Raw genomic sequence first — 17,968 nt, 5'->3', positions numbered from 1 at the left:
TTGGGGTTAACTGAGGCTAAGCATCTTGATATTGGGCAGGGCTGCAAATGTGCCTCAACGTACAGCCTACACAGGTTCCTTGACCGCTCTGTCTCTCCCTTCACAGATAGATCCTGGGTCTAATTTTCAGCAATCTCTCTGAGGCTGTAGAAGCTGTAAGGCTCCTAATGTACCAGAGAATATTTCAGGATTTCAGCACATGTCTTAAGTTGGTAGTTGGTGACCTGGGCTTGTGTTGTTGCCTATCCCCCACCCAAGATTTCTAAAAGCAGTTAACAAAGGCAAGGCCACTCCACCATCCATATAATTATTGTTTCCCCCATAATGTTCCAGTGCTACAGACACCTTTTAGCTGTGTCTAAAGGCTGAGGGTTATCACCACCCTACTTACCACTAGCAATGGGATTCTTATCATCATATGGCTGATGAATGATCCAGCTCCAAGATCCTACCCTGAGGTCTGCTTCCTAGGGTCACAATACATATCATGATCCCAAGAGTCTTAGCCTGGACTCCTCAAAAGAAGAGCTGAAAACGAAGGCCTATATATGGGTAGTTTATTTTGGAATGTGATTTCCTAGGAAGCAGGAGCAAGGGTCAAAGATAGTACAACAAAGGAGGAGGGAAAAGCCACTATGAATGGTTCAGTCCTACAGGACCTTCAAAAAAGCCTCTGAAATGCATCTCCAAATTGTCTTCTCGGAGAAGAATGAGAAAAAAGTTAACCATTGCAGGCGAGGGTGGATGAAGGGAGATATTTCCATGGGACTGGGCTCCCTGGGAACCACAGGAACCTGGAATGGCAGAGGTCAGTGGTAGCATTTGGTCAGCAGAGATGAGGTGGATATGATTACTTACACAGGCTGCAAGCTGGAGTAGCATTCAGGATGCCTCACCTTGCAGGAACCTGTGGCAATGACTACTAGAGCATGAGATATGTGAGCAGCCCACTCGCCTTCTACTTGCTGGTATGATAATGCCAATTTAAAAATACAAGCTGGAAAGCAGAAAGCTGATGTAAGCCACTGCACTGGAATTTCCAGATTTAAGTCAGCTCAAGACCCAAAGTGCATTGATTGAAGGAAGGCTGGGTCCTCTAAGGAAAGCACAGGTTCCCAAATGGGGCTTCTTTTGCCTCTCAAGGATTTTTTGCAACGTCTGGAGACATTTTTGGTTGTCATAGCTGGGAGGCAGGATGCTAATAGCATCCAGAGGGGAGAGGCCAGGGAAACTGGCAAGCACCCTACAATGCACAGGACAGTCCTCTGAAATAAGGAATTATCGAGCCCCAAATGTCCGCACTGCTACAGTTGAGAGACCCTGTTTTTGAGGAAGGTCCCTGCACTGTCACTACGGTATGGAAGATAAATGATAAATATTCCCCAATCCTTTTCCATAGGGACCTGCAGCCATGGGGGCAAAGGGCAATACCCAGGATTTTCAGGGACTGTCAGGGAGGGAGTCTGATCTGGAAACCAGAAATGCTGTCACAATCTTCCACTTGGAGTGGAAGTTTATGGAGACCATGTGATGGATGGAGTCTAGGCCCTAGACCCCTTCATGGTCCAGTGGCACTCACTCCGGTCATTTCTCTGGTTCCTGAGAGAATTAGAATCAGTGTATCTGATTGGTGTTAGGGGTCTCACCCTGGTTCCCTGACCTGTGGAGTAAGGGCTATGTGGTACGAAGGGCTGCTCCAAGGCCAAGGTCAAGATGGTGCAATTGAAGCAACACTGCATCTCAGGGGAGTTGCTAAGATCCCCTTGAAAGACTTAAGGTTGCAGGGTAGCAGGTCCAGAAGGCACAAGGAAATTATATGAACAGGCACCCAGACATCCATGACTTTCACGTCTGTTGCACACACCTCTCCCTCCACTCACGCTTATGACATCATGGGGTGGTGGCGGGAGGAATGTGCAACCAACTTACAGGGAAAAACTCAGGCTTAGTTCACAGATGGGCTGGCATATGTTGGTCTTAACCTGAAAAGGACACTGCCCCACTTCTCTAGAGTCAGTAAAAAAGGAAATCCTTCCAATGAGCAGAGCTTGGTTGTTCAATTTGTATGAAGGGAGAATCAGCCTGAAGTATGGATATACACAAACTTCTGGGCAAAAGCAAGAGGCCTCACTGTTTGGTAAGGATAGAAAAAGTAAGACTGGGGACAATTACAGACAAAATCATCTGGAAGGGGCATGTGGATGGACCTCTGGAAATGGGCCTCTTGTTAATGCCCACGGGAGAGGATTCACTGCAGAGAAAAAGCCAGTGACAGGGTGACAGAAAGCTGGTTCTGTGGCTGCAGGCAGCCTTTCTTTAGCCAACTCATGCTGGTGCAGAGTGTCAATGAAGAGGGAAGGGCAGGAGGGGGAGGAGGACCTGGTGGCAGGGATGGGTCCTCAACATGGGACACATAGCACAGACTTTTCTCCCCAAGTCTCATCTAGCTATGGCCCTTTGAGGCTGATATTGTCCATCTCTTTCCACCAGAATGTGAGCTCCACGAGGGTAGGAATTTTTGTTTGTCTGTTCATCACCCACTACCTAGAACTGTACCTTGCACATAATATGGTTTCAATAAATATATGTTGAATAAATACATTAATTGATTAAGAAGGTAATTTGTTTATACAGCCATGAATATCATTAAGAGGGCAGTCTGGGAGAGAGGAATGACTTCTGCCAGGGGTAGAAGGAAAGAGTTTTCAGACTACATATAAGGAACAATGATTGGTTGTTCCATGTTAAATAATTTGCTTATGAAACTACTTTTTATACAGAACTTTTGATAAATTTTATTGTATAATAGCTCACAGTCTGAGTATTTTCAAAGAAAAGAAAGTAGACTGAAGCCTAGGGGTGTTATATCTTGGCACATAACAAAACTGTCGTCCAACTGCAAATAGCAAAGATGGCAAAGCTTCTGCAATATCTCTTATCAGTCTGAGACTGAAACGATGACATCAAATGAACAAATTGCACAAATTAGCTTTCTGCTAAGAGCACCATATCTTTTGCTTGTATCACTCAGGTTATCTAATATTTCCCCAAATAGGCTAATTTTTTTTATTTCTCTGTATTCCCTTTGCTAACAATTTCTTAGGGTACTAATTACTGAACTTTAATAAGGATAATATAAATATTTTTTTAAAACTTTTTTTTCTAATAAAAGAGAAAATCCAAGCTTCTCTAACTTCCAAGCTATTTTCCAGAAGCCCCTAGTAGATGACAGATACGACAAGCCATAGGAAATTCTTCCGTGACAGCGTCTGTCAATGTCCCTACTGCATTGAAACAAATCTGCCTTGTATTGATTTTCACTCAGGGACCATCTCATCTTCAGAGCTGTTCAGAAGTACAAAGTCAGCTTGCATGGCTCGCAGAGCTACGTTTCTGGAAGAGTAGAACGCATTGCCTCAAGCTCCATCAGCTTGTAAGAGGCCGACTCAAGCACTGCTGGGCTGGGTGATGCTCCTTGAGTTTGAGGGCTTACTGGTCATCTTGGAGGAAGAGGTGACTGCCCACCTGCTGCAGTGACGCCTCTGATGAAGTCAGTGCTTCCAAGCTGCTGCCCCTGCCCCAGGCCCGCTCCCTACAGGACACTTCCCTATTTAACTCAGTAGGTCAGTCAATTCCTGAGGGTCCCTGGGAAGACGGCCCACATCTCCCCTTCTACTTGCCTCCGCTCAAGGCAGGAAGTACGTACTGATGTTGACTAGAGTTTGTTAATCCTAGGGTTCATCTGGCACCTTTCAATTGAAACATCGGACTGGAAGCTTCTAAGGCCTTTAGCAGTCTTGTCAAGTTAGAGGTTACAGAAAAATAGAAAAGACCAAGGAGAATGGGTATACTTTTACTGTTTCTGCAATAGTGATAAGCACATCTCATTGTTTTTAGGACATTTAACAGAAATTATTACAGCAGTAGCATATCTGTGTACACTACACAAGTTCCTATGCACATTTAGCTCAATAGGAAAATTTACTGCACTTTAAAGTGCTTATTGGTTAATAGGGTTCTCTTTACTGTCTCTAAGGCCCTAAAGAACAAAAGGATCTTCCTTTTGCAGTGAGGCATTGAGTCCGTGGATATTCGGTATAGAATGCCAATTTGAGTGAGTCAAACAGCCAACATTTCTGTTCCTCCTGACTCTGTATCTGGAAAATTGCCTCCGTTAACTATTTAATTTTTTTCTGTAGCTAAAGCACTTCTGTATATTTTCACTTGGTTATATAAACCACTGTGGAAGTACAAAAGTAATTTTTCAAGGCAAACTGTCCATTGTTGTTGCAAAGACCCCCGGGGACAAGAGCGTAGCTCCCACCTCTTCCTGCCGGAGCTTTTTTAACCAGGAGCTCCAAGAAGATCTTTATCATTTACGTCAATCTAATTTTGTTGACGGCTTTGGTTTGAGAGACAGATACCTCACTTTTTCTGCTGTTTTATTCCTATTTCTCACAGACTGGAGGCTTCTCTGAAACAATAAATGTCTGTATAGGGTTTTATCATTCAAATGGACAAATTGAAAAATGTTTTCAGTTACTCACCTACTTATTGTTAGTTGTTTTTTTTGTAAGACATAGAGAAAAGGAGTTTATCTGGAATTTTTGTATAGAAGGAAATGAGGATAAGTCTTAATGTTATATATAATGAATATGTAAATGCCTATATGTGTATATATACGTATCTATGAAAACAGAAACACTCGTATTTGTTTTAAAGCATTAATATCAGAGATGACTTTAGGGAGGATTTAGTACGCACCATTTATTTTTCAGGTGGGGAAACTGAATCCCATAGAACTTAAATTATTTGCCTAACACTATAGAACTAATTAGTCATAAAGCCAGAGTTAGGACCCAGGCCTCCTGACTGTCCCAGTAATGTGTTTCTCCTTGTCACACGGTCTCCAGTCTATGGACAGTGGAAGTAGAAATCCTGGCCTCAGATGATGTGGGGTTTACTAATTCTTTGATTAGCCTTCTTAGATCATGAATTTGTTGGATCCATACAGACACGGGCATTCATTCCCATACGTGCCCCTCTCTGTCCATCTCTGGTTTTGGGTGTCCCCAAGTAAATGTCTCCTGCATCAGTCTGATTGTGGCTCTCATTGGTTCTTAGGTAATAATGATAATAATACGCAAGGTTTAGAATTTAAGATGTATGAAGCCTGGAAAGGCTTCTCTTAGAAGACTTTTGTAAGAAAAGAATAATGACTTGTAAAATGTAATAATAGTTAATCTGGCCCAGTTTTAAAACATAATGACATATCAGTATCATTTCTACTTAACCATATCATCCAAGTATTCAATTTTCTTTGCAGAAACAGCACATTTACGTCCATTTTGGTCATATCAAAAACCACATCAATAATGCTGAGTGTAACCATGCTCAATTTTCAGACAGAGAGTCGACAAGTGTTTGTTTAATGGCTGGGGAATAGTAGGGGAACAAAGGGAAGGAGCCAGCCTCAAAACTCAGATATAAACTAGAGGGAGAGAGAACAGGTGCCAAAAATCTAAAGGGGAGTGCCTCCGTGCACAGAAACTGTTGCCCTTGAACAAGCATCAGGTTGGATTTATGTATCGGAAGTAGAAGAGAAGAACCATTTTATTTATTTTTTTCTAGATACAGGGTCTCACTCTGTCATCTGGGCTGGAGTGCAGTGGCATGATCATAGCTCACTGCAGCCTCAAACTCCTGGGCTCAAAGATCCTCCTGCCTCAGCCTCCTGAATAGCTGGGACTACAAGTACAGGCCACCATCCCCAGCTGAGTAGAGCCATTTTAATTTGAGGAATATTCTACTGTTCAGAAGCTTCAACTCAATAGAATGTACGGTGATTATGAATTTCAAGGTCATGGTAGCTATGTTCTCTGATGGTGATGGTGTTTTGTTCATCCTAGGCCATCTGTGTGGTTACTGGGAGCTTTCCAGAAAATGTAGCATTTAGGAATTTCAGTAGGTCTTATCTGTATTCTTATGAAAGAGCAGATTATGGTTATTTCTTTAAGCATGTATGTTACATCCTTCTAAAAATAAACGGGAGGATTTCCTGTTATGTAAAACATATATATTAAAAAAGGAGGGAAAACCCTATCTACAATTAATGTTTTTCCACTCGTATGTCTTGTATTTTTTTCTAGTCATTTATTCCTTTATTTATATACTGATTAATTTCAGAAAAGCCCCTAACCATAAAACTATGTTCTTCTTTAGAAATAAATTAAATCATATAATAAATTCTATATTACATGAAAAACAAAACTTGTGTAATCAAATATATGTGTATATATAACACAAACAAAAACAACTGCTATGGAGTTAGGTTTGGGAACTAGGCTTGGAGATAGTTATATCAAAAAATCTTGAATACATTTCAATACAAGACCCTTTTTCTAATTTGGTGAATGAAGAGGGAGTCCTTCTGCTGTTAATTTTTCTGAAAGACCTTTCTTACTCTAATATGTTTTGACATACCTTTTTACTTGTTCCCACGTATCCAAAATGTGGCCTCATTTATAGTGTGGGGCCCAGAAGTCTGCATTTCTAAACAAGTACCCTGAATATTTCTAATGATGGCCAAAGTTTGCCAGGCACTACCCAAGGGAAACTTCTCCCTAACTCTTTTTCTCAAGAGAAAAGTAAAATAAAAATCAAAGGTAGTCGTGTCATTAAATCTTAAATGATTTTCTCCCACAAGAAAAAAAGGCCTACATTCACACACAAGAAAAGCACCCCCTGTTTACACACAGAGGAAACAATTAGGACTTGAAAACCAATACTTTAGATCTTTTGTCTACATAGAGCCAAATATCAGGTTTTTTGTTTTTGTTTTTTTTTTTTTTACTGGTGTCTTCAATGACTTGACTTACTTTTTCCTATGATGTTTACTGAATTAACTAAGTAGACACAGATTCAGTCCTTTATATATATGGTTCAAAGGCTGTCTGCTGGATTGGACACTGTTAGCTTCAATAATACGGTCCCCTGGTAAACCAGAAGTTCTACCTTATCTATATCTACAAAGAGCATTGTTTATCTTAACACCAATTTCTGACTTCCTTACCATTTTAGAGAGTTGCTTTAAAACATTTTCAATATTTGCTATTTTGTAATATTTTCCAAAACATGCTTTAAAATCCTTCAGAAGGAGTTCACATGATGGGATGTATCTGCTCCCACTGTCTTGCCTGCAGGTCCTCAGGGCAAGTCCCTGCCAGAAGCCTCAGGAACCAGGTACAAAGCCCTGCTGGTCCATATGGCACAGGGGCCTTTCCCCATGCACTTCCCTGTGCTTCTTAGACTCAAATCAGGCCCTTCTTTTCCTCTCCCTTTTGGACATGGTAACCGAGCCCCACTCATTTCACCTCCAACTTAGAAACCCGGAGGATGTGAGCCCCCGGATTTGCTTTCAGACATCCTTGTCTGTAACCTTGGTCACTTAGGTTACTGCAGCCTGTCCCCGGAGAGGCCAGTTAGAATGGAATAATATCACAAATAATAATAACAACAATGGCAGAGGCAGCAGCATAATAGAACTAGAAATAACTTAGAGCATAACTTACTATTGTCAGACACTAAATGCTTCCATGTATTCACTCATTTCATTCTTAAAACAACCATATACAGTAGACCCTCTTATTATCCGTGTTTTACAGATGAGCAAACTGAGGCTCAGGCAGGTTAAGAAGCTCACCCAAGGTTAAGTAAGCAGTGAGAAATGGAGCTAGAATCTGAACCCAGGAAGCGTCGCTCTGGAGCCCATTTCTCTATGCTGCCATAATCTAATATTGACTTGTGTAACAATAAATATGCCTTATATTTGTGTCACTATAAACATTAATTTACACGATCTTCACAAGAGCTATGAAATCGCCATGATTGTTCCCATTTTTCAGATGACACTACAAAGGCACAAAACACTGTAATTATTTTATGCAACCCTGGGGTGAACAACCTTATAAATATTTAATTACTTATATTGGTGTTCTTCCCACATCTGAGAAAAATGTTATTTCTAGCCCTGAGATGTAAAAAGACAAAGATTGTTCAATTTGTCTCCTTGATTTTGTTGGGTTATAGCATTAAATCTTTAAAAAAGGCATCTAAGGTAAGCCAGTAGAAGGACAAGCCTATTGGCTCAGGAAAACTGAATGCCATTCAGTTTCTTCAAAGAAATTTGGGACAGATGTGTTTTCCTTCTCTTCAACAAATCCAGAAGACGAAAAATGTATTTTATTTCTCGTGAAATGCATTTTCCTGTTCGTCTCAGTATGTGGGACTGTCAAAGTTTATAAGTTTGGCAGTGTTCTAATGTGGCCATTCTGTTCTCCTTTAGAAACTTATTAAATCTATATTTTTTATGAAAAGCAGAATGTGGTAGAAGATTTTTTTCATCTTTTGACATTACTTGTTGGTTAATGTTTTTTCACCAATGAGATCTCAAAAAAGAATAGCACAATATCCAAGACTTAAGTATTTCCAAAGCTTATTTGAAAAGCAGGAGTCATTGCTACGTGGGTGCCTGCCCATTCTGTGCGATGTTTTATCTGAGCATCAGTGACGATTTTAGAGCCTTTAGCTAACTCTTCCAGGTTGACGTACGTTTATCAGAAGGGAAAACAAATTAATGACCTTTTCTTCCCCTCGAAGTTTCTTATACAACAATGCTACTAAATTGCAATGTGGACGCCCCATGGGATTTCTTTTAAGTTTTGGTGTGGTCTTGCTTGGAGGCAGATGGGCAGACTGGATGGCATTTCCAGTTTCTTCCTGGACCTACGATGCTAAAAGATTTCCCCTGGTCATTTCCAGCAGCACCACCACAGAAACCACAGGGCTTCTCCTCAGCATTCTGCCTCCTTTGTTGTGTCCGGCCTGTTCCAGCTCTCGTCTTAATATCCCAGCTTTGCCTGATATGCTAGATATTTTAAGGAGCTTCAGAGTTGATGACGGTTGTGTCCTAGTACATCGAAGAAGTTATTCCGTTATCTCCAAATTACTATCCTGGATGATTGGGTTTAACAACCTCTGTGAGGGTTTGTTGAACTTTTACTTTCATTCCCCTGTGATCATCAACGGTATTTTATTTTTTCATTTGCTAAGAAGCTTTCTGCACTAGGGGAAATGGCTAACCATGTCGTTTCTATCTTTGGCTCATTTTAGCTTCCTTTTTGTTCGATGTCCACTTTTAAATATTGTCATTTAAGAGTCATAATTATTCCTGTTAAACGTGTTGACCAAATCATAGCATGAGTGGTAGATGTGATTTAATGTGTATTGCACATCATCTCACGAAATTCAGTGTTAGATGTGGTTCCTGTCTTGTAGTTCAACTGTCAAACCTGCTAGGCTGACAGGGCACAGTCTTGGGTGAAGCGTGGAAAGAGAAGAGAAAGAATTCTCCATAGACATGCATGAACATTCATATGATCAGGAAGAAAAGGAGTTCTATAAGCACTTTTTTATATTCCCTATACTTTAATAGTCTGAATTTTTTCGTGCCCATTATTCTCTTGTTGGGTGCAGGAGAAAATAACTATTCTACAGATAGCTCACAAAAGAGTGGCCCACAACTACAGTTACATAGGCTGCTTTTACACAGATTTTTCCAGAACCCATAACTTGAATGAAAAGCTCTTTTTTCTTTGCTCCACTTGTGATGAAAATTGTTTGACTCATACCAAACCAAATCAAGCATTTCTGTGGGCACAAAGAGGAATGTGAAGCAAATAAAGATTTTCTTCCTAAAAAAGAATATGTGCATGGAAAACAAAATTGCTTCAAATTTCACAACATCCTTACCGTTAAACATTGAAGGCAGATTCGGGTCAGTCCAATTTCCTTTGCAGATATTTGACTTTAAAAAGCACATATTCAACTTTTAAAAATGGATTTGTGTGAAATGATATATAAAAAAATCTCATGGTATATAAGTCATGATGAGTTTCAGCTTATGTTTAACCTCTGCCTCTTCATCTTTAAGAGATGCAAATTGCCTTCAGGCAATAGTGGAAATGTCTTGTAGATCTTGTCCTAGTTCTTCCAAATCAGCCCCTAAAGACGTTTATGTTAGGAACTTGGAGTGACGCTGTAATAAATGAGTTTCTTCAAAAGGCTAGCTGCCCCCTATCTAGGAAATTAAAAGTCACTGGGGAGAATTTTTTTAAATAGCAATAACAGATAAGCACATAGTTCTTAGCTTCTCAGCCCAACCCTATTAGTACATTTTAGAATCTCAAATGATTGATCCTATTAACTATGTGGCTAGTTTTAAGAGGGAGACTAAAACTTTTTCTAAATGACCTCGGTATCATACTCTCTCAGTTGTTCCAAGATCTCAGATCTGTGACAGTACTTATTCAAAGAATGTCATGCATTTGCTTTTCTCTTCAAGAATGTAACATTACAAATGTATTTTAAATGTGATTTGATTTGAAACTACAATAATTCTTGGCATGCATTTGAGAACTACACATTCCAGCGGTAGAGGCAGAAGAAACTCTCTGTTCCCTTATCCTTAAAACAAGGAAAACATAGTCTCGCTTACCTTCTCACAAGGCTGCTGTGAGCACCAAAATTGTGGCAAATCAGATAATAACTGAGGTGTAGAGTAAGTTCTTGTTGGTTCTCCGGAATCCACTGTCTTGCCCAACCTTGTCCCAGCCCCTGTAATGAGAGGAGGGCAGGTATCACCATGATTATTCCTATCTACAGGTAAGGAAAGCAACACTTAGCAAGGAGAAATGACTTGTCCAGCATCACTGGACAGACTTAATACATGCAAGAACCAAGAAGCAAGCTCGATGCCTTTGACTCTAACCTCTTTGCCCTTTTACTAACGTGCCATGAAATTTCTTCATAAACTGTAAAGTGCCTTACAAACATGATGTAGTACATGATCAGACCCCTTTGACCTTACTCCTGACCTTCTGAGGCCAAACCAGGAAAAGCTGGGCAAATGTTGGAGAGCCAAACCCATAGAACACTTCAGGAGAGAGTGCAAGCCAATGGCGGCGAGGAGCCAGATACCTGCGGCAGAGAACTGAAGTGCAGGACAAAAGCTGGTCATTATCTGAGAAAAGAAGCAATTTGATAGCAGCCAGAAGAACAAGGCCCCAGAAGGAAAGGTGGCTGGGGGAGTGAGAGGCTGGGAGGAAAGAGAAGGGGGCACAGAAGAGGCCAAACTGGGGTACAGGTTGATGCAGAAGAGCTGGACAGAGGGTCTCATCACTGAGTTCTTTTACGTGATGGTTAGAATCCTTAGAGTGATGGCCTCCCCGTGGATGTATCTGATCCCAGGTGTGCTGGGGGGGCCTGCACATGTCCCTCTGTCTAACCATTGGCCTGCACGCTCTTTGTTGCCCAACTGCTCACACTGGCACTTCCCTACCGGAGGGCCTTCTCTGGAGGGCAGGACCCACTCTGCCCAAGCACAGGCAGGCAGGAAGTGCCTGGAAATTAAGGACCCGCCTTTCACTGGATAACGATGTGAGTTGGGACATAAATACCCCAGCTCCTTCAACTTAGGGATGTAACCCTATATTAGGACGCTCACTAATTTTGTGAATGAAAAATAATTCAAACACCTTTTGTGCTAATTAAGAAGCCTCTTGGAGTAGATTTTAGATAGGAATTATAGGTAGTACTCCACACTACGCTGGAAAATGATCAAGTTAGAATTTTGATTCTCAGAACTAACAGTTATTTTGAAAAAAGTACCTAGTCCTCTAAAAATGGAAAAATTAGATTTAAATCTCAATTTCCTCCTGAGTGCTAACACCCCCATAGAAAAGCAGACTATATGATCTAAGCCACCTATTTTAGAAAGTACGTATAAAAACCCTCTATCACCTAATGGGAATACTGCTGTGAGTTTTAATTACTATTCATTAAGGGCACAGATGTTGTCTATTATAGGAAATGCTCGAAATGAATTTCATGATAGTCTTACCAGCTTATAAAGAACTGATAACACTTAGAGCTCAACTATTTTGGTCAATGCCGATGTTGTATTATTATTATTATCTACATTCTATATAACATGTAACATAAATAACAATAATAATAATAGATGCTATATCATATGTCGGGTCTCTCTTTAAATTAGGGTAAAAAAATATTTACTGTTGAAGAAAAAGAATGTATCTTCCTGATGAGTTCTAAGGCTTGTTTCAAAGGTGAGGACTACACAGAATCACCTCCTGGGAGAACTCCAGAGGTAAAGGTATAGTCGTCCTATCAGTTTCCCTCCTTCTCATAAATGACTGTGGATGTTCAGGGAAACATTGGACCTCTGAGGCACTTTACTCTGATAAGCTCAGAGTCCCTCTTGTACACTCTTAAAATATCTCACTAAGGCTAGCTCTAGAGAAACAATAACAGGTCTCAGTCAAGCTAGCGTAGGGTGAACAACGGTGGATGAATTTGTACATAAACACGCACATACAAACACATACACACAGCCTGATATAATCCTTTGGAGTATTTAATATACTTTTCAATGCTATTATAATTTGTATCTTTGATATCTGTATATTGTATCTTTGATAATATTGTGCTCCTCTCTCTAGTGAATAGGATAAGCAACCCGAAGCTGGATCCCCGGAAACGGGAGACTGATTTATTTCAAAACATTAGATGTTGAAGATGGAAGGGACCATTCAACCTTCTGTGTCTAAGGAAAGGGCTCGCACCAAGCCACCCAGGTCACCCCTGGGAAGCCAGATCTTCTGAATCTTAGTCCAGAGCCCTTTCCCCAAGACCCACAGCACAGCGACCTCGTCCTCAGGAAGGACGGCATGCCACTGGCTCCTTCGTGGCCACTCCTCCTTGGTCCACAGCACCTCTTGTAGACTAAACAAATTGAAATGTCACTCACACGGAAGTCCTCTTGCGTTTGGAGAAGAGGTGCAGGTTCCTCCATCCTGGTGGATACTGCTCTGTGGAGGTATTCAGGCTCGGAGTGAAGCTTTGCCATATCGAGAGCCGAAACGTTTGTAAAGTTACTATGAAGAAATGCAAATGAAAAGCATTTTGCAAATTGTTCTTTGCCTTTGCCATGAGCTCCACCGAGTGGGATCTGAATGCCAAGTCATATCTTTTCAACTAATGGAGAGACGGTCTGATTCCATGCCCAGGAAGCAGGGTCACCCATTTCGCCTCAATCTCAGAGGGTTTTCTAGGTGCAGGACAGGCAGATCAAAAAGCACTGTAGCCTGGTCAGTGTTGTTCAGTAAAATAATGTGATGGATGAGCATCTTTCTCTTTCCACAAGGAGTATCCTACAGTCAGGGTGACCTTCAACACATAGCGGAGGCAGCCCCCAGAATGGCATGAATTCGGGGCCCTGGGAAGACCCCTCCTATCCCCTGATATCCACAAATGTCTTGGCTGCCATCTACAACGCATCATTTATACCTCCTTTATCCTAGTTTTAGGTCCCTATTAATGCACAAGTACCTTTGGTAAGAATGACCTAAGATTTTATCAGTCATTTTCTCCCTTGAGCTAAATAAAGTCTTGGAGCATGAGTTTTGATAGGAAAGGAAAAAGAGAGCAAATACTGGCGGACTCTGGGTGCTTCCAGCAGATAAGGGGAAGGAAATACCACGCGGGAGGGGAGATGGTCAGCGCGATGCCGCGCGGGGCCGGCTAATGAAAAGCTTCACTTGTGGAGTCTTTATAGCATGCCGGGAGCTGTTCTAAAGTGTTCTCCAGGCTTAATTCGTGTAATCCTCCATCTTATGAAGTAGATGCTATTATAATTATCCCCATTAGAGATTAGGACATAGAGGTAGAGAGGTTAAGTAACTTGCCCAAGTTTATATAGCTGATAAATAGCAGATTTCCAATCCAGGCATTCTGGCTCCAGAGTCTGAGCCCTGAACCACTACAGTGATGATTTTATCATTGTAAGCGCTTGTTTTTCTCACTATTGAGATGACTCTAATAAGGCTCTTCCCTGCCTCCATCTGTCTGATGGATGAGTTTGGTATTTAAAAGCCCAAAAGCTGTGCTATCTAAATGTCCCTCCAGTATGCTATTGGCTCCAGGGGTCTTTTTTTGGGAACCTTCCTAAGGGAAGCCCTGAGGTTTTGGTAGCCCCCTTGAAAATGGATTTCTCAACAAAGAGCCTAGGATATGAAAGGTAGGCAGGGTGTTGGCTAGACGTGGAGGGCTCCCTATTTGTAATAGATGCCGGGAAAGGCTGGGCCATTTCTGCAAATATGTACTCAGTCCCAGAATCATAACAAGATTTTGTCTCTGTGGATGAATAAGCACTTCCCTGGTTCTGAGGGAATGAGGTAATGGCCTTCAGGCTAGAAGCACATTAATAATACACACTAGATGGGCAGCGCCACCACCCTGCCATCCTTCTCCACATATAAACAGAAGACTGGGGATTCTGGGCCGTTCAAGGTAGCACTTTTCACAAATATCAAACATAAATAATGTAAGAAGCAATGTTTAAAAACAGGAAGTGCAAAATCCCAGATGAATTTACTGCTTACCTGTCTGTCCCTGTGCTTGTGCCCTTCCTGTAGCTCCACGGGTACAAGGCAGGCAGTGAGACGTGTCATTCTGATACCTCATGTAAATTCTTTTAGATATGTCTGGTTTTTGTCACTGTTTTGAAGAGGGTCAAATAATAGAATAATGGGTTTCAAAAGATTTTCTTAAATTTTCTACTTTAATGAAAGATAAAAACCAAAATGTCCATGAATTTAGGAAGAAAAGTCGTCGCTCTATTTTGCACGGAATTTACTTATACTCCTGTTGGACTTCCACCAAAGTAGAGAAAAGTCCAGTACAATATATAGCAGAATCAATCAATTGTCACACAAAACATTTTTTTTTTATAGTGGTGATAGTTATTAAAGCTCTTGAACACAGTCTCACACACAAAACTCTTTTCACATATAGGTGTAATATATAGCACTGAGAGACCTTTCAATTTCACTAACAATGTCAAGTTGGAAATTCGTGACAACCTTTCTTAGCCCCAGTCATAGCTGGGACATACAGTTGGTTAATCAAATTAGAGCTCTGCCTTCACATTCGCCAGTTCATTAAGTTAGATCTGCCTGGGAGCCATGACGGCCAGGGCATGTCAAGGTTACCTGATAAACCATTTAAACCCAACGTGTTATGCAGGAGTTTATACGATTAATTGGCTATTCAATATTTAAAATAAGAAAGCCGAAGACTTCTAAATCATGCCATACCTGCTAAAATACCTTGTGTAACGGAGGCTCTCCTGCATGAAATATATCCAACAATATCATGCTTCATCATTGCAAATGTAGCAAGAAAATGTATTATTTTGGTGAGGCCAAAACAGTGTGTCAGATTAGATTGCCACAAATGAATAAAGTTTTTGGTCATCTTACCTCCAATGTGATTGAGACACAGGGTCCACCCAAAGCCATAAATCACGGGATGACAACAGAAATATGGTCACATCATGAAATGCATCGGATGCATCTCTCTGCCAAGTAAATAAAAATCAAAAGGGGCAACAGCACCCAACAGCATGGGAAGCGGGGGAAGTCAAGATGGCAGGAAGGTTTTTTTCCCCCAAACTCCTCAATGTCAAGGGAAAACAAACTGTGGGCCCATCACAGCAAAATCTGACCAAGCTGAGCTCTGTCCCTGGCAGACATGGCGGCTCCGTCGCACTGTTTGTTTGGGCCACCATGCCTTTTATTAGACCTTTGAAGAGCTCCCTAACAGTGGGTCACGGTGCGGTCAGCTGCTCATCTCTGCTGTTGTTCCACGTGGCCTACCCCGGCCACTCTGGGAAGAAGGGAATGGTTTCTTTAAGGAATTGGGCTATTTATAAAATAAATATAAAATCTAATATCCATTATGCACAAATGATAGTGTCAGAGAGCTCCAGCGGCTGTATATTTGCTGAACGTCAGCCTCCTGCGAGTATAAATTGCCCCGTGCCGGGGAGAAATACAATACAGTTCACCAGAGACTGGGCTGCAAGGTGTAGCCGCTTGTCTGTGGGCAAGTAATGACTTGCGTTTTCAGCTGCTTCTTGGTAAGAGCCTTAGTAATTGGAATCAGTTATTCAAAACATCGCTAAATGTGATTTAAATGGCAAGGATTTAATAACAGAGAAAGAAGCCATTAAAGGGGTTCAAGCAGGGGAGAAGGGAATTCCGTTTTTTAGAGCAGAGGGAGAAAAATAAAGCAATTACTTGATGTAAAGGCCAGAAACAGGACTCCTGCTGTCAGGGAGAAATCAAATCTGTCAGCAATTAGTGGGATCTTAGGAGGTAAAGAACTCTCCAGTGTTGAGCAGTGAATAAGGGGTTAGCAATTATATGAACTGATAAAAGTGTTCTGGTTTCCAAACAGCAGGTTAACAAGCCTTACTTTTTTCATAACTTGATGCAGATGTGATGGTCACATTTGAGGATATTTTTCAGTGGTTCACCAGGAAAGTTCCTTAATAAGCGCATTGTGCGGCCTTTTTCCATCTCAAACTGTGCTCGTGCTACCTAGCCCCAAATGCTGTGCCTGAGAGCATTTCGATAGCAAGGTTCTTCTTTAATTAAAAAATAGAATAATAATTTCTCTGAACATGCAATTAAAAAAAAAAATCAAATGGGAAATTCATGTCTCAATGTCCACTCTTCCCAAAGGGTTAGGAGTTGCTGGTATTTTCAGCACAAAAGGAACATCACATGGTGTAAAGTAGGAGAAATTTCTATCGAATAAGTTACCTTTCTTATGATATGCTCCTTGTTATTGTCTTAGGAATAAAAAAATCTATTGTGTGTATTTATATACCTATGTGGCCCACAGATGACTCCTCTAGGAGCACTTTAAAAATTATTTTGTGTTGATGGATGTGAGGTGTGAAACTTAGTCCAGTATGTGAAGTAATATCAGAAAGAAAAAAATCAATTGTTCCTCCATAAAAACAGTTCCAGCCTTTCAATTCAATGAGCTACTCTCTCTGCTGAGAGAACACTCAGGTATCAATAAAAGATGAGTATCTGAATAAGGTGATTTGAAAAGACTCCCCTACACTCAGTCCTCTTCCACTAGCTATGAGGGTGACCTGTTTCTGTGGTCACTGACGTGTATTCTGGTTTAAAGACATAAACAATTGCACCTGAGCAACAATACTGTAAAGAAATCTATCATCCAGCATGTGCTACTGATTTGTCAATTGACAAGAGACAATTAAGGAATTTTTTCTTTTATTTTTTTTCCTTAAAAAAATTCAGTCAATATATTGGGGCATTGAGGACTTCCTGCATTCACTTTAAGCACTGTATAAGCCAATTGTTAAAAAAATTTAAAATCCCAACCAATGTACCTCAAGGGATTTTTCCATTTAGAGCAAAACTCTGACCAGAAAACTCTTACCCCTCCTTTCTGGTGGATGTGCTGGGTGTCAGGAGGACTCCCATTGCCAAAATAACCAAGTGCCCTCAAAGGCCAACGATCATGAAACATCTGCAAACCCCGAAGTAATTCGGAAATGTAGGATTGCCAGAGTGTAGTTCTAAGGGCAGCTTTTAACCCAGCTCTAAAATCAACGTTAAGTTCTGATATTTTTCTTTTGCAACATGACTTTCAGTTTTATATTATTATTGTATTTTATACATAATAATGTATATTAAAATATATATGTTGGCTCAATTGTCTTAAATATTGTGTGTGTTGTATGCGCATTTGCAAATAGCATCTAGTAGACTTTGTTAGGCAGGGTTGAGGGGAGGGCATGGTATGGAATTAGGAGGGAGGGCACATGAGCTTGAGCAGCCACAGCTCTGCTCAGAGAACTAGACGTGTGCTCTTTACATTGCAGTGTCAAATACTGAAGGGCACACACTGTAGACTTGCTAAGATCCCGTACCCCAACATGGGAGTTATTAAAAACTACTTCCTGACCACTAATCTGTGCAAGACCCTGTCAAGTTCTGTCTATTCATTT

The sequence above is a fragment of the Propithecus coquereli genome, unplaced genomic scaffold (genome assembly GCF_000956105.1).
Source record: "Propithecus coquereli isolate 6110/MARCELLA unplaced genomic scaffold, Pcoq_1.0 Scaffold179, whole genome shotgun sequence".
Lineage (NCBI taxonomy): Eukaryota > Metazoa > Chordata > Mammalia > Primates > Indriidae > Propithecus > Propithecus coquereli.
Note: the sequence above shows the minus strand (reverse complement) of the source record.